Source organism: Carassius auratus, unplaced genomic scaffold, assembly GCF_003368295.1.
Source record: "Carassius auratus strain Wakin unplaced genomic scaffold, ASM336829v1 scaf_tig00214697, whole genome shotgun sequence".
NCBI lineage: Eukaryota > Metazoa > Chordata > Actinopteri > Cypriniformes > Cyprinidae > Carassius > Carassius auratus.
Window position 1 is genome coordinate 214700 of NW_020527771.1, and position 22759 is coordinate 237458.

A 22759-nucleotide genomic window follows, 5' to 3' on the forward strand; every position below is an offset into this window, starting at 1 on the left:
AGTAATACCTCTCATTATGTTTGGGGGGTTGGTGTTTAAGCTCTTGTATGTTCAATTAATTTGGGAGCAAGAACCCCCATAAGGAACCATACCGCCAAAGACAAATTGTGCTCAATGAACTCAAGTAACTTGCCGAAGTGGATCATGTGTCTGGATGCTGTTTGAGCCTAAAGCCTTCATTTATGTGGCTTTGTTCTGGTTTGCCGGTTGGTCAAAAATATCCGCAAATTCAACAAAGTTGCAGTTAAATGTGCAACTGTGAATAAAGTTGTGAATAAATAAAAGTTGAACTTGAAATTCATTCAGAATTTTCACCTCATAAAATAGTTATGTTTTCCAGGAGTGACATTGGGTTGGAAATGCACACCATTTTCAATTTGTGATGCAATAAGCGTCATGGAAGATATTCTTATTGCATTGACACTTCTTCATTTATTGTTACAGTAATAGCCTAATGGTCAGATAAATACAATTTTGATTGTGACATTGACATTCCAGTAATGCCAAAAGAATTGCCAATTGAATTGCTCTAAAATATATAGCACAGATAAAATATATAGTACAGAACCAGGTAAGTTAAACTCCATGTTATGTACAAAGTTGTTTGTAACATGCATAATATATTGATTTTAATGAGAAATTAGGAGATATGCAACCACTTCTAAATCCATTAAGCTTTAAAAAATGCAGCTTCAGACAATGTCTTAAGGGGGAAAAACACCCACACAACAGAGGAAGAGGTTTCTAATGACAGAAACCAAACCAATTATGATACTCAATGAATGTGGAGTAACACTCTGTGGTTAAAGTTAAAAACATTTATGTATTAAGCATTAAAGAAACACATACATGCACACATAAAACTGAAAAGAGTCATGTCACTGTTTGTTGGTGTGCAGCTGAATTCACATCATTCACCATCATTGCTTTCTCAATTACACATGACTCGCAGAGGAATATCTGTCCACATATTTACAAATCTGATTCATATGAGATTTATTTCCACATATGTATGAGGCCTGAAACAGACAGTAGAATATTATAATCCACATGATTTTCCCTGTTTACACATCATTGGTCATATCCGATCTGTACCACATGGGAGAGAGGAAAAACGCATTCGCACCAAGAATGATCAATTTAAAGATAACGATAATTAATGCCCACTCCAGGAGACAATATCGTCTGCATGTTACTTTAAATTCTCAAGCTTGTTATAGCAGGATGCACTGGCTCACATGATTCGTTCAAAAACAGATTAATTCAAGGAATCTACACCGCGTTGCTATACACAGTTGTATACAATTATTAGCATATTCATGTGTTGATATTCAGAAAAGTACATTGGTTGTGCAATGAATATCACAATATAAAAACTCATACATGGGTATTTTGTCTTTCATTGCATAAACTATAAGGGCTTTCTAACTGAATTCTAATGGGCTTCATCACACAGTGAATGCTTCTGGACTCTCAAGACTTTTTTTTGGACACTCATCAGTCAGCTCTTCTATGGTCTCTCAGCCACATATTCAGCACAATGACGTTATGTCAGGGGAATGTCTTTAAATTCTAATAAATTGTTATTTAGTTTGTGAATTATCATAAGTAGAGAATTTTAACAACTAATCTGCACAGTAATTTTTTTTATAATACACATTACTAATCTAAAGGGGATGGTTGGGGGGATGCTTCTTGTCAATATTTTTTTTTCAACGGGGGGGATCCCGCATCCCCCCTCAATTCTAGCCCTGCATTGATTACCAAACAATACATTTATTTTTTAGCTAAATAAATTTGTTTACAAAAGCAGTATTTGTGTGCGGCGTTTCACTGATTTTGTTGCGTTTTGGGAAATATATAATAATATATATATATATATATATATATATATATATATATATATATATATATATATATATATTATTTATATAAAGCAGATAATCCTGCTATTTTTACACACTGTAAATAGAATCTATTGCTATTTTCACTTAGTGTAAATAAAATATATCATTAAGAAAATATGCTATTTTCACTGCAAACAGCCACTACGTTCACTTAAATCATCAAAATATGAAGTGAAAAAACACTGACCAGTGATGCCACCTGCATTCAATTGAAAGTAGCTAAAATAGTCACTAAATGTTGCTAGAGAACATCGTAATGGTAAGTTCACTGATCAATATAAATATAGATCAGCGGGAGAGTCATGGAAACAAATTAATGTTTGACCAGTAAGTGGACTTTTGAAAAAAGTCTCAAATGGCTGGAGCCATTGATGATGTCTTCTTTATAAAAGTTTCCAACTCTTAAAAAGGTTTTACTTTAGTTTTTACAAATAATATTTTGACTCTTAAAGGTCCAAATGTAAAATGTAAAATATTGGAGAGGGTTTTTTTCACATGGCCCCTCCTCTTCAGAGTTGATGATGCAGGCTGCCAGATTGCTGACTAAAACCCCTTTCTTTTGGCAGTTTCCATGACTGCAATGAAATACGCTGTGTTTTTCACCAACTGGCAATCCAGGGTGCTGAAATATAATTGGGTAAATTGTCAGTGGGTGGAGTTACACAAACCAAAAACAAAGACAGACATTCCGAAATGGCACGCGTTTACAAAGGAGAATAACAGGCATTTTTTTTCAGATAAACAATTATGTTAACCAGGAGTGTAATGATACGGTTGCTGTGATTTTACAATGTACATGTTCCTGGATCAACATTACTGTCTAAAAATATAGACAATCCAATCCCTACCCCTAAACTAAACCCTACCCATAATTTATTCCTAAAATCAGAGAGAAATGATAGGTGAATATAACAAGGGTGTAGGAGCACCTAACCCTGATTGTAAGGCTAAAATTGACTTCTTAAAATTCCTTGATTCTGATTGGTTGATTGGAATGTTTTTCCAGGATCAACAAGGATACTGATCTGGGAACATATTGTACTTGGTGAAATCACATTCACAGTAACAATACATGTATTCATATTAAACTGTTGTGTACCAGGCTTTCACTTTGGTATGCATTACAAATTGAACGTTGGACTTATGCTATTACAGCACATTATCCTACTAGGTTAGACTATAGCGAGTGCTCATAAAGAGTGGGTTCTGTCACAATGATCAAGTCACGAGATCCAGGTGCGAGGAAAAAATTGTTTATTTGTAGCTCAGATAGTCAGCAATGAGAATGTAGGAAGACGATGGATCCCAGATGAATCACGTCCAGACCACTCAAGCAGCAGTAATCTCAAACCCAGCGCAGGAATCCTCTGCGGGCGAGGAATAAGGTCCAGATCAATCAAGCTGCAGTAACTAAAACCCAGTGCAGGAATCTCAGACACACGAAGAATAAGGTCCAGAGAATACCAATTGGAGGAACAGCAGCACAACAAACAGGACCAGGACTGGTGGATTAATGGGTGAATGAAAAACAGGCTTTAATTTGGATACATGAAACACCGAATGAATTCTCCAGTATGCCGGAGGGAGTTTGAGGCAGACTGCTACCAGACTAATAATCTTGGTGACAGTAAATGGGCCAATAAATTTGGGCCACTTTTTGACCTACGACATAGATGGGAGGTTTCGACCGGTGGCGATTGGCCTGAACCTTGGTGCGCGCCCCCACCCGGATCAGGGTTAATCTGGCCCTGGTCAGATTCAGCTCTGGATAAATGTGTGGGCAGAGGGAACCGCGACTTCGGATTCCAATTCTGAAAAAAGTGGTGGCTGGTACCCTAAACTACACTGAAAAGGCGATAGGCCCGTAGCTGAAACTGGTAACGAGTTATGTGCGTACTCAACCCATGAGAGCTGCTGGCTCTAAGAGGAGGGGTTCTGAGAAACCAAACATCGCAACACTCATTTTAGATCTTGGTTGGCCCTCTCCATCTAACCATAACTATGAGGATGTAATCCAGAAGAAAGACTAACAGCCGTCCCCAATAATTTACAAAATTCTCTCCAAAATTTGGAAACAAACTGAGGCCCCCTGTCAGAGACATAAACTTGATCTATGACAGTAACCGCTGTTTCTCTGGCACAAGGTAATTTAGGCAGAGGAATGAAATGAGTTGCCTTCGAGAACCGGTCCTCACAGAGGGAGGGAGACCCGAACCGAAATCTAGCAAAATGTGAGACCAGGGTCTCGAAGGAACTAAGAGAGCGGCTGGGAGTCGATTGGAAGATTACAAAACAGCACAGACAGAGCAAGCCAAAACAAAAAGACGAATGTCACGAGCCATGGCTGGCCACCAAAACCGCTGTTTAATGAGAAACTTGGTATGATTAACCCCAGGATGGCAAGCTACCTTGGAATAATGACCACATCGGATAACTTCGGACCTTAAAGCCTCTGGCACAAACAACCGACCAGGTGGGCATCCTGGCGGGGGCGTTACCCCTTGCGAGGCTGTGCAAACCTTCGACTTGATGTCCCACGTGACTGCAGAAATAAAGACTTTCTGCGGTACAATGGGTTTGGAAAAAGATGGGCGATCCAAAACATCAAAAATATGGGATAACGTGTTCGGTTTGTTGTTCATAGAACCTGGACGATAAAGCCGATAAAGGTAAATCAAAACAACCGAAAAAAAGATCCCACCAAGCCTGCCTAGAGTTTAATCATTTAGCGGATTTGATGTATTCAAGACTCTTGTGATCGGTCCAAACAACCTTCTAAACAATGACGCCACTTTTCCAAAGCTAGCTTGACTGCCAACAGCTCTCCGTTACTAATATCATAATTATGCTTGGCGGGGACAAACGGTGAGAAAAATATGTGCAAGGATGCACCTTACCGTCCGTGAGGGAACGCTGGGATAGAACCGCGCCAAGCCCCATCTCTGACGCGTCAACGTCTGCCACGAACTGCCGGGAAGGATCATGGGCAATGAGGATGGGAGCTGAAATGAAGCAGCTTTTCAGTTTGGAAAATGCAGCTTCCGCTGCACTAAACCACCCGAAGGCAGTATTGATGAAGGTTAAGGAAGTCAAAGAGGCGGCTAGCTGGCTGAAATTGCGAAAAACCGCCGATAGAAATTGGCAAAGCCCAAAAACCTCTGCAGGGCCTTACGAGACTCTGGGGTTGGCCAATTTACCACAGCCTGAATTTTGTCGGTATCCATGCGCACCCCCTCTGCAAATTATTTTTACAATAGCTCAAGCAAGAAGTTAACTGTTTAAGATAGCATATTGCCAGTTTTTTTCTCAATTTCGCAAACAAAACTAAATCAAAACACAGCCACAGCACTTTTTTGCATTTCTCTGAGCAACATGGTGTTTCGTTCCTGAATTAATAAACTGTTATCAAATTAATCAAGTTGGTTCAATCGCAGTGACTCTCTTATTAACAAGAGACTTGCTGCCACCTACTGGCACCTACTTTAATTTCACATTTAAAGTATTTTTTTATATTTTAATTAATTTCAGACATTAGTTGCCAACGTTTTATGTTTGAAATATCAGAACATTATTTATGCGTTTGTAACTTCAGGTTAACGCATTACATGTCCTTCAGAGCAGCATTAAACAGTGTGTAAAGACATCTAAATTCTGTTCAGATGCAACTTCTGTGTTTTCTCTGCATTGCAAATATGAATTTTGACTCTAATTGCTTGGTAACAGCCCAAATGTCTTATTGACTGATTAAATGTAAAAAAAAAAAAAAAAAGACCCAAAGGGTGATTCACACACACACACACACAAAAAAAGTTTTTATAAAGGTAAAACGTGCCAATAAAAGGTTCAAATCAATTTAAACTTGACAGTATGCTACATCAGCTGGAATACTTTGTATCATATCAAACCAGACCATGATTTTTGCAAACTTTTACAGCCCTAATGTGAACTTTGCATGTTTCTTAAATAAGTTTCTTAAATAGGTAACATCACTGAAGAGCAGGACTGCACGATTAATCAGAGTCTGACTAAACCAAAGCTAAAGCTGAAGCAGACTCAAAGACTGAGGTTCACAAATACCACTGTCTGCAATGAAATAGCTTTGTTTTTTTTTGTTTTTTTTTCATGTAATGGTTTTGTGTCACAAATGTAATGATTTTACATTATTAAAGTTGTGGTTGCATGTGCATTAAGAATTCATTATGTTTAATGCATCTTTCTTCATTTGCTCTTTCTTTCAGCTCATTATCTGACAGAATCACTCTCCATTTACTGCTGTTTCTGGAGTGAATTCAGACTATAAAAGAACAACCATCAGCTCACAGACACCATCATCTACTGATGAACATCTTCAAGACACAGTCTGATCCAGGTAAGATCAAGTATTGTCTCATATTGTCTTGAATGTTGTTTAATATAGCTTTTTCTGAGCCACTTCTCATTTTAGGGGTTGTGTTCAATAATGAGACGATCAGCTCATAAACACCATGTCTGTCTTGTAATTGATATTATGATTGCAGATTGTGTTTCCTCATTTATGAGAACTATATTTGTATTTCAGTCTCTGGTATCACTGATTTCAGTTTTACTATCAGCACAGAATGGAATAGCTACACATATTTCTGTCTCCTGAAGAAAACATTGAGTTCACAAAGCAGCAGGAGACGTCAGAGCATTTGTGCTTTCTCTTAGTGTAAACTAGAAAGCATTTTTAGTGTACTCAGGTAGTTGAGGCTAAATATATATTTTAAAGATTTTCTCTACCATTTTTCAGCTTTAATTACAGTTTAACAGTCATTATAAGTCATTTACTGAGCGTGTTTAATTACATCACATGATCTCTTCATCTGCTTGTGTGGATTCCTGCATGAAAAGTCAGTTTATTTTATTTCTCATTGATGTTATTGTGTTCTGTTCACCACTCTCTCGTCTTATTTCAGTAGATGTTATAACTGTTGCTCAATAAACACCATTCACTGCAGCTTCCCCGGTCATCTTGATCTTTACCTGACAGTAAGATCTCACAATCTCAATTAGAAATGTTAGAGTTAACCTTGCCTACATGGACTAAAAGTTTATTCACTTTTGTTTGCATCTCAACTATGTTCTCCATCAGACCAACAACATGGAAGTGGAAATGTGATGCTAAAAGTTCTCCTTTGACTTCTCTGTGGAAGAATAAACACAAACCCACTGAACTGGCCAAGTTCTGTCATAAATGTAAGTAGTTCAATATATATTTCTTGTTTATTGAACTATTTTATTAAAGCAATATTACACTAGCAGCTGTGAAACTGAATATTCAGAACAACATTCTTACAATATTGTTTAAAAAAAATATTGTTTTTAGGACAGAGGGATTTTAAAGTTTATTTAAAGTTAAACTTTATTCTTTTTAATGTATAATATACTTTAAGCGTTTTACAGGGATATTTCACCTAAAAATGTAAATTCTCTCTTCATACACTCACGCTCATGTTGTTTCAAACCTGTAAGACTTTGGTTCACATTCAGAACACAGATGAAGATAATTTAAGTTGAAATCTGAGAAATTTCTGTCCCTCCACTGACCGTCAACACAACTAACAGGTCATAAAAAAACCCAGATGAATTGAGCGGTTTAGTCTGCATCTTCTGAAGAGACTCGATTGCTTTATATGATGAATTATAACTCCTTCAAAAACAGCCAGAAGCCTAGGAGTTATGATTGATGATCTTACTATGACAGCTGACTTTCTCAGACCACATTGCTAAAACTGTCCGATCCTGCAGATTTGCTTTATTCAACATCAAGAAGATCAAGCCCTTTCTTTCGGAACATGCTGCACAACTCCTTGTTCAAGCTCTTGTTCTGTTCAGGCTGGACTATTGCAATGCTCTCTTGGCAGGTCTTCCAGCCAATTCTATCAAACCTTTACAATTAATCCAGAACGCGCCAGCAAGATTTATTTTTAATGAGCCAAAAAGAATACACGTCACACCTCTGTTTATCAATTTGCACTGGCTTCCAATAGCTGCTCGCATAAAATTCAAGGCATTGATGTTTACCTAAAGAACTACCACTGGCTCTGCACCCATTTACCTAAATTTGTTACTTCAGACTTATGTGCCCTCTAGAAGCTTAATCTAAGGTCCGTGTTCCTTTGTATAATTCATTTTTCAATTGAATAAATTTTTCATTTATTCAAACAAAACTAAAAATCTAGAATTCTGCTTAATTTTTTAGTTTTTATGTTCAGGGACAGAAAACAAATAAACAACTTAAAGCTGCGGTAGGGAACTTTTGATGCTCTAGCAGTTAATAAACAGAACTGCTTGCGTCTTGCAGAAGAACATCGTAGCTGGAACTTCTTCTCTCTGTTTATGTCTATGAAGAATCACAAAGGTACTGGGTTACTCCACCGTGGTACCCCCGAGCTTATTATGTTCATTTTTCTACATTTTGAACACAAACAAAGTTACGGACCGCAGCTCTGATTGGTTGTTTCTTACCGGGAGTGCATGACTTTCTGCAAATGGCAATAGGACCACTGGGAGGAGCCAGAGGAGCTTGATTTTTTTCACAGATTATCTGTCTCATATTCTACTGTCAGGACATAATGACCTTAATTTGGTTTAATAAATATGTAAAAAATATTTTTTTACAAAAGTTCCCTACAGCACCTTTAAATATTCGATCTCTTCATGTGGGCGGGAATTAAACGCCCCTCTCCACTGATTGGTCAACCAAACATAATAAGAGTCCTATGCTTCAATGTAGGATGTTCTTGAGTTAAGTTAATTTCTACTATATTTTATCTCTTTCTCTTCATCAAGCAGTGAGATGCATTTCCCAAAAGCTTCGTATGTCTTAAGAAGTTCATAAAACCGATCGTACGACTGATTTTAATATTATGGTCTGTTTCCCAAAAGTATCATAACTTACATATCACTTAAGTATCATAGTAGCACTTGAGAATCATCGTAGATCTATGGGTGCTCTGGAGTATTGGAACGAATAGATTGAATAAAAGGCTCTTTTATTAATGCAATAAAATCCTGCCATATAGTGGTGAAATTACTTTCACCTGCAGGACAATTGGCAGATTACACCTCTAACTTGATTAAAGGGGGGGTGAAATGCTCGTTTTCACTCAATATCCTGTTAATCTTGAGTACATATAGAGTAGTACTGCATCCTTCATAACTCCAAAAAGTATTTAGTTTTATTATATTCATAAGAGAAAGATAGTCTGTACCGATTTTTCCCGGAAAAACACGAGTGGCTGGAGGCGTGACATGTGGGGGCGGAGCTAAAGAATCACGAGCGCCAGTAGGCTTTTGCGTTGAGCGCGTCTGGAAGCTGTGACATTACAGTGAGGACAAAACCAACCAAAACAAACCATGGCTAACAGTCAGATTCAGCGTGTATTTATGATCCAGAATCAGATCCAGAGGCTGAAATTTAACAAGAGCAGCATCAGCAATCAGTCTCTATGTGGTATGTACTGAAACTGTATATACTTGGTTAGCGGTTTTGGAAAATGACTAAGTTCCACTTTGTCGTCTTTTTTTTTTTTTAAGCTGTACATGTGGAAAGTGCAGTTTGATGACAACATCGCATGTTGTTTACTTGATGTGCTTACGCGCCGATAGCTAAGTTAACAACACAGAGATATTTGAAGCAGTTTTACTCACCGCATGCGGTTCCAACACATGATCGTGACCCTTTTCGTTGGGACTGCATTATCTTTAAGAAATAAATGGACCTTGTTTGTAAAACAAGCATCTTCGATATGCAGGGGAACAAACAAAAACACTTGTACAACTCAGGACCCATATAAGGAAATTCCGCTCCATCTAACGTCACGCAGAGCCATACTCGGAAAAAAAACTTTCCGAAACTTGTGACAAACCGGAAGTAGTATTTTTGGAACAGAAATACTCCTTCAAACGTAGAACTTCATTTTTGAAACTTTGTCCATGTTTAGCATGGGAATCCAACTCTTTAACAGTGTAAAAAACTCAGTATGCATGGAATAGCATTTCACCCCCCCTTTAAAGTGCAAAGAGATTATAATATAATGATTATATATAAATGAAATAATTAAATAGGTTCAGAAAAATAAAAATACCTCTAAATTAAATGATTGAGCAAATAAAATGAATAAAATAAGTAATGTAGTAAATATTCTTCAAAGGGGTGGGTGGTATCTGTCAATGGCCAGCTAAAAAATATAAAAACCAAACATTTACATTTATTCATTTAGCAGACGCTTTTATCCAAAGCGACTTACAGATGAAGACAGTGGAAGCAGTCAAAAACAACAAAAAGAGCAATGATATATAAGTGCTATAACAAGTCTCAGTTAGGTTAACACAGTACACGTAGCATGGGATTTTAAATAATATAATAAATAAAAAGAAAAAAGAAAAGAATTGAGCAAGCTAGTTAGAGGTCTTTACACATACACACACATACATATACAATTGCATAATAAATGAAAAAGAAAATAGAATACAAAAAGATTAGAAAGGTAGTTAGATTTTTTAAAGAATAGATTTAGAATAGTGAGTGTTAAAGTTAGAGGGTCAAATAAAGATGGAAGAGATGTGTTTTAAGCCGATTCTTGAAGATGGCTAAGGACTCGGATTGAGTTGGGGAGGTCATTCCACCAGAAGGGAACATTTAATTTAAAAGTCCGTAAAAGTGACTTTGTGCTTCTTTTGGATGGCACAATCAAGCGACGTTCACTTGCAGAACACAAGCTTCTAGAGGGCACAGGCACAATCAAGCGACGTTCACTTGCAGAACACAAGCTTCTAGAGGGCACATAAGTCTGAAGTAACAAATTTAGGTAAATGTGTGCAGAGCCAGTGGTAGTTTTGTAAGCAAACATCAAAGCCTTGAATTTTATGCGAGCAGCTATTGGAAGCCAGTGCAAATTGATAAACAGAGGTGTGACATGTATTCTTTTTGGCTCATTAAAAATAAATCTTGCTGCCGCGTTCTGGATTAATTGTAAAGGTTTGATAGAATTGGCTGGAAGACCTGCCAAGAGGGCATTGCAATAGTCCAGCCTGGACCAAACAAGAGCTTGAACAAGGAGTTGTGCAGCATGTTCCGAAAGAAAGGGCTTGATCTTCTTGATGTTGAATAAAGCAAATCTGCAGGATCGGACAGTTTTAGCAATATGGTCTGAGAAAGTCAGCTGATCATCAATCATAACTCCAAGGCTTCTAGCTGTTTTTGAAGGAGTTATGGTTGATGTGCCTAACTTGATAGTGAAATTGTGATGGAACGATGGGTTTGCTGGAATCACAAGCAGTTCTGTCTTGGCAAGGTTGAGTTGAAGGGGATGGTCCTTCATCCAGCAAGAAATGTCTGATAGACAAGCTGAGAAGCAAATAGCTACCGTCGGATCATCAGGATGGAATGAGAGGTAGAGCTGAGTGTCATCAGTATAGCAGTGGTATGAAAAGCCATGTTTCTGAATGACAGAACCTAATGATGCCATGTAGACAGAGAAGAGAAGTGGTCCAAGAACTGAGCCTTGAGGCACCCCAGTAGCTAGATGTCGAGACTTGGACACCTCACCCCTCCAAGATACTTTGAAGGACCTATCTGATCGGTAAGACTCAAACCATTGAAGTGTGGTTCCTGAGATGCCCTTTGCCAGTAGGGTTGATAGGAGGATCTGGTGGTTAACCGTGTCAAAAGCAGCGGACAGATCAAGCAGGATAAGTACTGAAGATTTGGATTCTGCTCTTGCCAGTCTTAGAGCTTCAACAACTGAGAGCAAGGCAGTCTCAGTTGAATGTCCACTTCTGAAGCCAGATTGGTTGCTGTCAAGCAGATTGTTGTGTGTGAGAAATGTAGAGACTTGTTTGAACACAGCTCGTTCAAGTGTTTTTGCAATAAAAGGAGGAAGGGAAACGTCACAGAACTGCTGTGTGACTCACAGTAGGGGCAAAGAGTGGTGTATTGTTCCTTAAAGAATCAATCTTTAAAAGACCCATTATTATAGACAACAATTCAATGACCAATTACTATAGACAGCCACTTGATTTTATTCCTGAAGTAAATAATTAAGCTTTTTGAACAAATAGATTGAATAAAAGGCTCCTTTATTAATGCAATAAAATACCGCCACCTAGTGGTGAAATTACTTTCATAATTACATTTTCATTTTTATTTGATTTAATTTAATTTCAAATCATTTCATTTTGTTCATATTTCTGTATTAAAAATGTTGTATAACATGAATTGTATTTCATCATACATTTGTGATTGCTATGTAAATGCACGTACAGCCGTCTGATCGGCATTAAACTGTAAATACATCTAAAAGCTTCTTTAGGCACAGGTTCTATATCTCTGAATACTGTTGTGACAATACTGATTGGTAACAGCCTATTGTCATATTATTCACATTTTTTAGATGTGAGAATTTAACATTAAAGATGACATATAAAAGGTAAAAGGTAAGGTAAAAAAAAAAAAAAAAAAAAACAATAATAAAGAAAATGAAATCAGGTGCCCCTTATGGGAAAATTTATTTCTGACACTGGTCTCTGGTTTATTGTTCAAAGTGTTATTTCAAGGTTTGGATATGTTCTTACCTTCAAATTATGACATTGATTTCACATTTGACTACATTCAATCACTGAAACAATTACTCCGACAAATAGTCCCATGAAGTGCTCTATGAATAAAAAACAAAAACAAAATAGATGTGCTAATTTCTTTTCATATCTGTAATTTTAAGTTACTCCATAGTCCAAAACACAGCAAATGTCTAAAATAAAAGTTATGACTACTTTTGGCTGTTTGATGAAGAGATAAAATATAGTAGAAAAAAAACATGCTAAGATTCCGTAGAAGCGGATGACTCTTATTATGTTTTTTAGGACTATTATGTTGTAATGTTTGGTTGACCAATCAGCAGAGAGGGGCATTTCATTCCCGCCCACATGTAGAGATCGAACATTCAAGTTGTTTATTTGTTTTCTGTCCCTGAACATTAAAATGAAAGCCAAATTCTTGATTTTTAGTTTTATCTGAACAAATGAAAATCTAAAATATTTTCATTTAATATTAAATCAGAAAACGAATTATGCGAAGGTACATGGACCACCTTAATTCATTACCTCAGACTTATGTACCTTTAGAAGCTTGCGTTCTGCAAGTGAATGTCGCTTTATTGTTGTGGGTGATGTAGCCGCACTGGGTTGTACATAATAATTAACTCAAATGATATATAGGGAATTTGGGTAATTATTCAGGAATATGATTAATACATATATCTCATGACAGTTACATTAAAATTATTGAAGATGAAAAATAGTTCAATTGCATATATCAATAACTCATTACAGGGCACTGTAATTTACTCATATATATTCAATATTCCATTCTTCATATCAATTATAGTGATATCTCCTACTGTAAATTACTGCAAATCAAACAGTGGTTTGTCCAGCAAACGGCCGTAAGATTAACTTATAAATTTTCAATAAAGTTATCACTTCTTATAATTCAAGGAAAAATATTCTCTGGCCATGAAAACATTATCCTATAATTATGATAAATTTATTTACTAAAACTAAAGCTTGTAGCTAGATCAGGCATCTCATTGACTCGTAATGTGAGTGGTTCAGAGGCAATCATGAATATATATGGTCTTTAATAATTGAACTAATAATACATCAAACTACAAATCACACAGAGTAAATACGCGTACGACAATACAGACAGTAAACGTTGTACAAGACATAACGGAATTCAAATGAGGGAGAGAGAGAGAATGAATTAGAGAGAAAGGGCGAGAGGGAGGTGAGAGAGAGAGCGTGATCACAGAATGAGCAACTACGAATCAAATCATAGATAAACTTTAAGCAGCATTTAAATTTCCATAGAAAATGATACTTGCAAGTGTCTCTGTGTCTCTTTGTGTGCTGGAGCGGCGTGAGCGGGGTCTTTGTGGAATCCGGGGGTTGCTGCGGAATCGTGCGATATTTGAAAGGTCCAACAAAACAATGTTTCAGAATTCGTCTTCCTTGTGTGGAGAGGCGAATAGTTGAATTAAATTAGTAAGGAAAATAAACAAAACAACGGAAAAGGAAGCTCCCGAAGGAGCCATGAGAACGGCTGTCATGGCTCCTTCGGGAGCTTCCTTTTCCGTTGTTTTGTTTATTGTCCTTACTAAGACGGGCGGCGATAGGAGAGTGGACCGAGGCCGCGAAGAAGGACGAGCAGGGTCCGAAGCGTGGAAGTGAAGATCATCGTATATCTATGGGTGCTCTGGAGTATTGGAAAGAATAGATTGAATAAAAGGCTCTTTTATTAATGCAATAAAATCCCGCCATATAGTGGTGAAATTACTTTCACCTGCAGGACAATTTGCAGATTACACCTCTAACTTGATTAAAGTGCAAAGAGATTATAATATAATGTTTATATATAAATGAAATAATTAAATAGGGCAGAAAAATAGAAATACATCTAAATTAAATGATTGAACAAATAAAATGAATAAAATAAGTAATGTAGTAAAAATTCTTCAAAGGGGTTGGTGATATCTGTCAATGGCCAGCTAAAAAATATAAAAACCAAACAAATGTCACAGAACCTTTGTGTGACTCACAGTAAGAGCAAAGAGTGGTCTATGATTCCTTAAAGAATCAGTCTTTAAAAGACCCATTATTATAGACAACAATTCAATTACCAATTACTATAGACAGCCACTTGATTTTATTCCTGAATTAAAGAATGAAGCATTTTGAACAAATAGATTGAATAAAAGGCTCCTTTTATAAGTGTAAGTCTAAGTGTAAGAGGGAGGAACTTCCTGGGTCAGCTCTTATGGCTTGAAAAGGCATTTAGTGTAAAATGATTTCATTTTATATACCTGAATTCAACCCATGAATCGATGACCTGCATATCTGTTACAGTGAACAAACTGTGATGCTGTGTTTGTGTTGTAGTCACATGTATTTTGGCAGGAATGAACATCTGTACATGTACAGTCTGCTTACATTTAGCAGCTGTAAAAGCCAAACAGAGATCTTGCTGATGATCTCAGACATACTGATGCATATACGTCTGCAGTACATTCTCATAAAAATCATTAGAGCTGTAGTCAAGTCCAGCTTTGTCGAGTCCAAGTCAAGTCCAAATCCATACTTCACTACTGATAATGTATGTGAGAGACAGCATATCCTATTCTAAGAAAATAATTTTACATTATTATTTGTAAATATCAAAAAGCATGTGCAAAGTAAAAACTCTGTAGGACAGGGATCTCCAAACTACATCCTGGATGGCCAATGTCCTGAAAAGTTTAGCTCCAACTGGCCTTAACACACCTGGAAGATTAGTGTGTCTAGTAAGAGCTTGATTAGCTGGTTCAAGTGTGTATAATTAGGGTTGAAGCTAACAGAGGGGCGTTACACAAGATCCCGGGCCCTATGCATAGGCAGTCCTGATGGGCCCCCATGCCCCCCACCCATGAAAATATCCAGGTAAAATAAAATATATTTCAGATTCATACTTTTCAAGGGCCCTCTCTTCCTCTGGGGCCTGGTAATCAGTACTGGTTTTACCCCCAGTCCAACCCTGGGAGCTAAACTATAAAGGACACTGGCCCTCTAGAACAGAGTTTGGAGCTGTAAGGTCAAAATATTTTCATGTACTTTATTTTCATTTTATTTACTTAATAATGCTGCTTTTGCTGACATTATGTCTGTGGTCAAAAATCATATGACTGATGCCTTCGCACAGTTCACAGACACGCAATTGTCATACTGTACTAGTGCTTCCATAGACTACTCGGCGCTGTCGGAAACAATCAACTACTCCAGCATGCATTAACCATAATGCATACAAAGTGTTTGCAAGTACGACGTGAATTTTAGAATTACAATATTAAGTGTGGAGCTGTTACTTTCTATGACTTTATCTATTATTATTATTATTATTATTATTATTTATCTATGTTGCATGTAAAAATATTGGGTTGTGGGTGAAGCCGAATACCTTATTCGGAATGGCAAGGATAATGGCTTAAAAATGAATAACGGACAAGGAATAATAATAATAAGAACAATAATATATTTATTTTGTATAGCGCCTATAAAAGCAGCTTTCTCAAAGCACTTTACAGACAAGAATAACAGCAAATGAATAAACACAATGTAAGCACAAGAAAAACGCATAAAATCAAGTTCATGTAAAAGCAATACTAAAATAAAATGTTTTAAGAAGAAATTTAAAAGTCACTAATGAATTTGCTTCCCTGATGTCGGCCGGGAGAGAATTCCAGAGCTTAGGAGCATAGACAAAAAATGCTCGGTCACCCCACGTATGAAGCCGTGTCTTTGGAACAACCAAAAGACCACTCTGAGAGGAGCGCAGATTGCGACGTGGTGTGTAGGGGATTAATAAATCAGTTAAATACTCAGGGGCCAGATTGTGTAGAGATTAATAGGCCAGCATAAGGATTTTAAAATCAATACGGTACTCCAAGACCAGAGTTATATGGTCCCTGGCCATGACCCCAGATAGTACTCTAGCAGCTGAATTTTGAAGATATTGCAATTTATCCAGTGATGATTTAGATACCCCAGCTAGAAGACCATTGCAGTAGTCAATGCGCGAAAAGACAAAAGAGTTAATCAACTTTTCAGCTACCGAAAAGGATAACATAGGATGTAGCCGGGCTATATTTCTGAGGTGATAAAATGATGTCTTAACTGTATTCTGGATAAAAGGCTCAAATGACAGTGTGGCGTCAAATATGACTTAAACTCCAGTGCAACGCCATCAACAGACAGACTAGGAGACCCAACCTTTCGCAGTTGATGTGAAGATCCAAGGAGCATGACTTCTGTTTTTGAGCCGTTTAGAGAGAGAAAGTTATTGGACATCCAAATCTTTATCTCAGCAATACAGTTAGAAAGATGCCCAACGTTCACTTGCTGACCCGGTCTAGTATGGATATAAATCTGTGTATCACCAGCATAAAAGTGATAGTTAAGGTTTAGAGATTGTAGTAATTGACCAAGTGGAAAGATGTACATACTAAAGAGTAGAGGACCCAAGACTGACCCTTGTGGAACAACCGTATGAACAGAACCAACCTTGGACCTATAACCACCCATAAAAACAAATTGACTACGGTCAGTGAAATAGGACTTGAACCAGTCAAGAACAGTCTCTGACAAGCCAAATACATGTTCGAGGTGATTAAGTAGTAGGGCATGGTCAATAGTATCGAAGGCTGAACTGCGATCCAAGAGAATGAGAATGGACGTTGAGTCGGAGGCAATTAGTAAGTCATTAGCGACTTTAACCAACGCAGTCTCAGTGCCGTGTAATTTTCAAAATCCTGATTGATGTGGCTCAAATAGTTTATTTTCAATTAAGTGTTTGTTTAATTGAGCTGCAACCACACCCTCCAAGATTTTAGACAGAAATGATAGATTTGAGATTGGACGATAATTTGACAGATTTTTCACATCAGAAATTTTGCTTTTTTTAAACGGGAGTAACCGCAGCAGTTTTAAGTGCTGCTGGCACCTCCCCAGTTGACAAAGAGTCATTTATTATAGCAAGAACTGTGGGACATAAAGGACCAAAACAGGATTTAAACAGGCTACCAGGTATGGGATCAAGTATGCAAGTGGTAGCTTTCATACCAGAAACCTGGTTGCAGAGCATCTCAGGTTGTAATAAAGTAAATTTGGATAAAGGAATGCCAGAGAAGTATTAACTGCTAGATCTGCAGACTGCAAATATATTTGTGCGAATATGTTAATTTTTTTTCACTGAAAGATTTGAGAAACTCATTACACAGCCCGTCAGATAGTCAGAGAACTGACCCCATCTGCTTTAAGCAGACTGTTAATTGTATGAAAGAGCTTCCTGGGATTGCTTTGATTATTATCAATAATGTTTGAGAAATAGGCAGATCTTGCAGTTTCAATGTTTGAGAAATAGGCAGATCTTGCAGTTTCAATGGCTACTCTGTAGTTTGACAAGCAATCTTTCCATGCCTGGTGGAATACATTTAAACCAGAGTTATGCCATTTTTGCTCTAATTTCCTACACACAGCCTTCTGTCTACGCAAGTCACCATTATACCAGGGGGCTGACTGTGCAAATGAAACATCACATGTTTTTATGGGTGCAAAGATGTCCAAGTTGGCTATGAGGACATTATTGAATGCTGAAATTTTATCCTCAAGAGGAGCAGAAGACATACCAACTAAAGAGACAATCGAGTTTGCAAAGGTAGCATGATCAATTGATTGCCATTAACGGAAATAAATAATTAGTGAAGTCTTTCTGCTAGAATGAAATGTCTCAATATTAAAAAAGATAGCTAGATGATCAGAAAATCCAGCATCCACAACAGAGAGATTAGAAAGAGATGATTCATTTGCAATAATTAAATCTAACGTGTGTCCTTTACAGTGAGTGGGGACATTTACAAACTGAGAAAAATTAAAACAGTCCAAGAGTGATAGAAAATCCTTGGCCAAGAGACAGGCTTTCTGATCTACATGCAAGTTAAAATCACCCAGAATCAAAATTCTCTTTTAAAGGGCTTGTAGACGCCGCATCACAGAACTGCCGCTCATACGGCAGAGCAGAAAAGTTAGTAAGATCAGCCCTGGAGGATGACAGTCTTGTAGTCCATCGTCGTCGGCATTTCAAAACTGGGATGGAGGATGACGGGGAAGAGATGTAGCTTCGTCCTGTGCTCCGATGAATATACCGCTTGGGCCGCAGGAATCCAGCCCTGCCACAGCGGTCATAGGTGTCCCCCGACAGGTAGTAATTCCGCTTCAGGGATAAGAGCTGGCAAGAGGTGTTCTGTAAGGCCATGTTCATTAAAGCCTCGTCTGCACCAGCTCCCAATAAGCCTATCTGTGAGTCCACAGAGCCGATAGAAAGCAACCAGGCCAACACCAAGAAAAACAATTTCCTGGCAAACATGAAGAAAGCACGCTGCATCACAATGGAGAGAGAGAGAGAGAGGAGCGGCAGCCAGAACACGTCAGCGTACCCTACTCTACAACATGTCCTGTCTGCCTGAATACTCAGCTAAAGCTGACACAGTCTGGTGTTTGCTAGATAACAGGTGAGCCAGGGGATCAGTGCCAGAAGTGAATGAATGTAAACTTTATGAGTGAAAAGAGCGCAAATCAAACACCGCACTGTTGTCTCCTCTCTGTGCATCTCTCAGAAATCAGAGCGTTGCAAGAGTAATTTTACCTATAATAATACATCGTACACGTTATAGTATTTGTATATATTTAAAAGGCAAAGGCAAACCAGTTCTCTCTCAAGAGTAGGCTAATAATCAGCTTAGATACGGATACATTGTCTACTTGTCCTACATGTTTGCATCTTTACCTTTTGCTGGTTTGCACGGCACACACACATCTGTTTAGTGAAGTTTATTAAAACTAAGGACTCGCTTAAAGTGTTCTGCGTAATGAAAATGTGCGCATTGAATTGATTCAGTGGTGTTCAGATGATCACTAAATGACATCTCTCTGCTTGCATGATAAATGTTGTTATTATTATTAGAAATTAATATATTTTTTAAAAAATATATAAAAGTCATAACGGTCTTAAGTAACTGTACAACGTTGTATCCGAATGCGGATACAAATACTGGCTGTTACATGAAATATTAAATATGTAATGTCATAATTATAAAGTTTAAAAAATGTATGGCTATACATTAATAAGTGTTTACTGATATAAAAAAAACTATTTATTGTGTTTTCATTAATAGCATGAACCACGAGTAGTCGAGTAACTCAAGCATTTTTATAAAAAAAAAAATCGATTAGTAATCAGTAGTCTTGCAACCTCTAATGTGTACAACAATAATTAGTATTTCATTATTGTAAAGGGTATGTTTAAGGCTATCTACGTGTAGACGTAAAAAAAACACAATCTAACAGATAAAGTTAAAAAATTAAATTAGAAACATCTAAACTTTTCAGATCGCAGTAAGTGCACCGCTGGTCATGCACATACTTTCCAGGAACAATACTAGCCATATTTCCACTATTGAGCTAAGACCGGGCGTGCTAGTGCGTGCCAGGGCCAGTCGCGTTTCCACTGTCACTTCCGGGGCTTGATCGTGCCTCGCCGGGGCTTCCTCGGGGCCAACGGCCAGGGTTTTTTGGCCCGACAAAAACCTTGGGCCAAAGCGGGTAAGCTGGTGCTAGAGGAGGGGTCATGAATAAAAAGGCAGAGTTTCTCAGCGTCTAGACAGCATCAGCGCGTATCATTTCAGAAAGATAACAGCTTTAACACCAGTATTAAAGACGTTTTAAAATAAGTTGAGCTCAAAACTGTCTTTCAGTCAGCAGCGAGTGTTTGAAATAACTTGATCCAATGTGGATTATAATCACCATACAAGGCAGAAATATTTATAAGTGATGAAAAACATATGCACGCTAAACATGTTACCATAGTAAACATGGTAAAATATGACCGCTTGAAGAAATGAGACGTCAGGTTCTTATTCTCTATCACGTGTATTTATTAATTAACTTGTATTATCTGTCACAAGCCTTGTCTCGAGAGTTTATCTCACATTGTCTATCATAAAAGAATATAGCCTAATAATGTTTTTTGTTTGGGAGCTTACAAAAATAGAGATATTATCATTCATTCTAAATGTGACGGCTACTGTGGCTAATAAACAGAAACAGACTCGACTGAATAAGCAGGCTATTTTCATGAGCGTTAAAAATAAATAAATAAAATAGAAATAAGTGTATTTATGTTTGATTAATTTTGAGTTCTGATAATTTAAATCAATATGATCAATGTATCACTTATTCTATAGTTAAAACATCAATGCTTTTGAATTTGAATATATAAAGCATGCAAACAAACTGCCGCTTTTATCATGTTCGCTTTGTGATCACACATGCTCCAGTGACTTATTTCGTAGTTTTCTGATAACTTTTCCTTGATGGTGAAATTTTGAGGTTGCATGACGTTGTTCTGAGAGGTGTCTAAAAGGCATCTTTTAGTGACGTGCAGTGGTGCTTCAAGCTCCACTGTGGAAACCCTGCGCTATTCTGGCCTCGGTGCTACTGGCCCGGGGCTATAAGCCCCGCCCGGCCCGCTTTAAGCCTTGGCTCGGACTGGCCCGACAGGGGAAATGCAGCTACTTAAAGCTAAGATGGAGAAATTAGCAGAGCTACTACAAGGGATGTTTAGTGCTGGAAATCCATTTATTCTTTGCTAAAACTTCTGCGTCTTCATGGATCGCGGGTCATGGTTGCCTAGCAACAGCAAACACCACTGGAGCGCTAGCATAGAGCGCAGGATACAGAGTGCTTTGGAAATCAGGAGAGTGGCGCACCTAACGTTTTCCACACATTTTCAGTCGCGACAACATGCAAATGTGGTTTTGTTATGAAGGAGACATTTTTTATTAAATTTTTTTTTGCTAGGCTCGGTCGAGACCAACTAGAAGACTCGGTGAGTCCAATGGCCAAGTCCAAGACAAGTCCGAGTGCAAATGCAACGAGTCTGAGACAAGTCCGAGACGACAGAAAAATGTCTCGAGTCCAGACTCGAGTCCAAGACCGGACTCGAGTACTACAGCCCTAAGAATCACTGAAACTAAATCATGTATTTAGTTGAGATTTTTTGAAAACGATCTTAAATAAATCTTCACTCCTACATACTTGAAGAAAATACTCTTCTGCGTATGAGCCGCTTCTACTCATCCCCTTTGTTTTCAGAATCATGGGACAATCATAGCCTTTATATATATATATATATATATATATATATATATATATATATATATATATATATATATATATATATAAAAATATATATATATTCTTATATATGTGGCATCTAACTAATACTATTACTGTTAATATTAAATTTGGTTCGGCAACCCCCTTTTATTTATTATACAATTAACAAAAGCAAAAAACGGCCTCCAACACTAGCTTGCTCTTATTTTCTTTTATTCTATTTTCTTTTTATTTTATTTAGTCTTTCACCACGGCGTTTCGGCCGAGTGGCAGTTTGAGGCCGCTTCCTCTAGCAGCGCAGACCAATACATTTCCAGGCGAAGACGCTAAAAACAGGTTATTCTTTTTCTTCATTGGATTGAAGGTAAGAGCCTCCCGGCCGGACAACCTTTTCCGTCCTTCAGCCAGAGAGGTTTACCCGTTCGATTCCTGGAGCTAAGCTCCTATCGGACGTCGGTCCGAGCCTCCCGGCTAGACAACCTGACCTTTCCCACCCTTGGCCAGCGAGGCTCACCCGTTCGATGTGAGTGCTCCCATCGGATGCTGGCGAGAGCCTCCTAGCCAGCCAACCACGACCTTACCACGTGGTTCAGGTTACAAACCTACAAGCAAGCTGTTCAATGCTGCAAGTACCAAACACACAAATTAACCCTCCTTCCTTCCTACGGTCACCAAAGCTTACCTGTCTCTTGCCGGGACTAGCAAACTCCCATAAAACGCGAGGCTAACCCAGTTTTGTCCCCGCTGGACGCTGGCAAGAGCCTCCTGGCCACCTATCGTTACCTTTTCTGTCCGCCATCCGGAGAGGCTTACCCGTTCGATGCGTGTGCTCCCTTCGGACGCCGGCGAGAGCCTCATGGTTAGACAACCTTACCTTTTCCTTTTCTATGGTCAGCGAGGCTTACCCGTTCGATGTGTGTGCTCCCTTCGGACGCTGGCGAGAGCCTCCTGGACAGACTTGCTTTACGTTTCCACTCTACAGTCGGCGAGGCTTACCCGTTTGATGTGTGTGCTCCCTTCAGACGTCGGTAACAGTCTCTCAGTCACGTAACTTACCTTTCCAT

General features: G+C 38.1%; 1 protein-coding gene across 1 annotated transcript in view; it reads right to left on the reverse strand.

Annotated features, from left to right (window-relative positions):
• Nucleotides 1-22759, reverse strand: part of LOC113092635 (serine/threonine-protein kinase pim-2-like) — a 59956-nt gene that overhangs the window by 26452 nt on the left and 10745 nt on the right. The gene's annotated exons all lie outside the window — the stretch shown is intronic.